The sequence below is a fragment of the Chrysochloris asiatica genome, unplaced genomic scaffold (assembly GCF_000296735.1).
Source record: "Chrysochloris asiatica unplaced genomic scaffold, ChrAsi1.0 scaffold00004, whole genome shotgun sequence".
Lineage (NCBI taxonomy): Eukaryota > Metazoa > Chordata > Mammalia > Afrosoricida > Chrysochloridae > Chrysochloris > Chrysochloris asiatica.
Genome location: NW_006408522.1, coordinates 38,814,719 through 38,817,588, shown reverse-complemented (window position 1 = coordinate 38,817,588; position 2,870 = coordinate 38,814,719). Strand labels below are relative to the sequence as shown.

The window sequence follows — 2,870 nt, the reverse complement described above, 5'->3', positions numbered from 1 at the left end:
ATAGTATTGTGGTTGAGTACTATGTTTCATGTCATGAGGTAGACAACAAATTGATGACAATGAAGCTAAAGGAAAGGACACTTCCCTCAATGCCACTTTTTCATGAGAATTATTTTTGCTTACATCCCAATAGTCCTTCCATGTCAAGGCAGTTTGGGATAGTTGTGTATATGGTTCATACCCTCATAAACACTCACGACTGTGGTAAAGTCATTTCCTGTTTTCATAGTAAATGGTCTGAACGTGGGCTACTACTTACCTGGTGGTTCTGTCAAAGAGATAGAGGGGGTCTGATAAAAGCAATGTCCAAGATCACAGACATGGTCAGGAACTCATGCCTTTAAGTGACAGAAGCAAAGGAGGACCATCCACAGACTATTTCAGCTTACAAATTATTATGCTCTATCTCCATGGAAGAAAAGTTTATATGTCTCAGAATTTTAATTCTTCCAAAACAATGTTGTTGTCGTTGTTAGGTACCGTTGTCTTGGATCCAGCTCATACAAACCCTAAGCAGAACAGAACGAAACACTGCCCAGTCCTGAACCATCTTCATGATTGTTCCGCTTGAGCCCATTGCTGATGCCATAATTTCAAGCCATCTCATTGGGGGTGGGTCTTCCTCTTTTTTGCTGTCTGTCCATTATACCAAGTATGATGTCCTTCTCCAGGGACTGGTTCCTCCTAATAACATGTCCGAAGTATGAAAGATGAGGTGTCGTCATTCTGGCTTCTAATTAGCAATCTGCAGTACTTTTTCCAACAAAGATTCCTTTGTTCTTCTGCCAGTCCATGGTACTTTTAATATTCTTCTCCAATACCACAATTCAAAGGAGCTCTGGTAGCATAGTGGTTACGAATCAGGCTGCAAACCTCAGGGTCATAAGTTCGAAACTACCAGCTGTTAGGCGGGAGAAAGATGAGGCTTTCTGCTCCTGAAAAGATTTACAGCCTCAGAAACTCTGTGCCGGGTCGCTATGAGTCGGAACTGACTCCACGGCACATAACAACAACCACAACTTAAATGTATTAATTCTTCTATGATCACTGTCCACCTTTCACATTCATATGAGGTTATTGAAAATACTATGGCTTGGGTCAGATGCACCTTGGTCCTCAAACTTACATCTTTGCTCTTGAACATTTTAAAGAGGTTTGTGCAGCAGATATGCCTAATGGACTACGTCGTTGGATTACTTCACTGCCACTTCCACAAATCTTGCTTGTGGATCCAAGCAAAGCAAAGTCTTTGACAACTTCAATCTTTTCTCACACTGAGGTGCAATCCCTACTGAAGGCTGTACTCTTTGATCTTTATCAGTAAGAATTTTATGTCCTCTTTATTTCCAGAAAGCAAGGTTGTATCACCTACATATTGAGTCTTCCTGCAATACTGGTGCCATCCATGTTCTTCTTCATCTAATCCAGCCTCTCAGATTATTTGCTGAGCATACAGATTGAATAAGTATGATAAAAGAATACAACCCTGGTGCACATCTTTCCTAATTTTAATCCATTCAGTGTCCCCTTGTTCTGTCCAAACAACTGTCTTTTGATCTATGTATAGGCTTCTCATGAGCACAATTAAATGTTCTGGAATACTCATTCTTCACAATGTTATTCCTTAGCTTGTCATGATCCATACAGTTGAAAGTTGGGACCTGCAATACATATTGAATAATAATGGAAAACTATACCAAAATAGAGAAAATTGGGGAAGGTACCTATGGAGTTGTGTATAAGGGAAGACACAACACTGCAGGTCAAATTGTAGCCATGAAGAAAATTAGACTGGAAAGTGAAAAGGAGGGGGTTCCTCCTAGTACTGCAATTCATGAAATTTCTCTATTAAAAGAACTTAGTCTTCCAAATATTGTCAGTCTTCAGGATGAGCACATGTAGGATTCCAGGTTATATCTCATTTTTTAGTTTCTTTCCATGGATCTCAAGACATACTTGGATTCTATCCCTCCTGGTCAGTTCATGGAACCTTCACTTGTTAAGAGTTATTTGTACCAAATCCTGCAAGGAATTATGTTTTGTCACTCCAGAAGGTGTCAAAAATCTGGAAGAAAATGGCTTGCATTTGCTCTAGAAAATGTTAGTCTATGATCCTGCCAAACTAGTTTCTGGCAAAATGGCATTGAATCATCCATGCTTTAATGATTTAAACAAGCAGATTAAGAAGATGTAACTTTCTGACAAAAAAATTTCTATGTGTTATATCAAAAGCAGATACTCACATTTTTACTGTTGACTCTGTTCCTGTCTTGTATGCTTCTCTTTGTTGGAAAACTGAAGCTGTACTTCATTGTCTCATTTCCAAAGTGTAACTTAAAAATGCAAATATTGTTCTATATGAATTTAAATATCTATATAAGACACTCTGGTAGCATACTGGTTACAAATCGGGCTGTGAACCTTAAGGTCAGCAGTTCGAAACTACCAGCTGTTCCGTGGGAGAAAGATGAGGTTTTCTGCTCCCGTAAAGATTTACAGCCTTGGAAACCCTGTAGAGGAACGCTATGAGTCAGAACTGACTCCACGGCACATAACAACAACAACATATGTATGTTGTAACAACTGTTTGCTATTCCAATAAAATAAATCTAGTATTGATGTCAGGGGAAAAAAATAATAAAAGCACAAATAAAGATCTTTCTGGTATTCTATGCTTTCAGCCAGGATCCATCTGACATCCTCAATGGTATACAAACTATATATATATATAGAGAGAGAGATTCCCCAGACCTAGAGAGGAACAACCAAGGACCTCTTTCTAGTTGCTCCAGGTTATGTTGTGAGACTGTGAAGGGACAGGTAAGAAGCAGAGGCTGCATTGTCACCTTGACCAACCCTGAGCTTCTGAG

General features: G+C 39.2%; 1 pseudogene; it reads left to right on the top strand.

The window, feature by feature from the left end:
- The first annotated feature begins 1,683 nt into the window (after positions 1 to 1,683).
- LOC102840359 lies at positions 1,684 to 2,112 on the top strand (annotated as a pseudogene).
- The last annotated feature ends 758 nt before the right edge of the window (positions 2,113 to 2,870 follow it).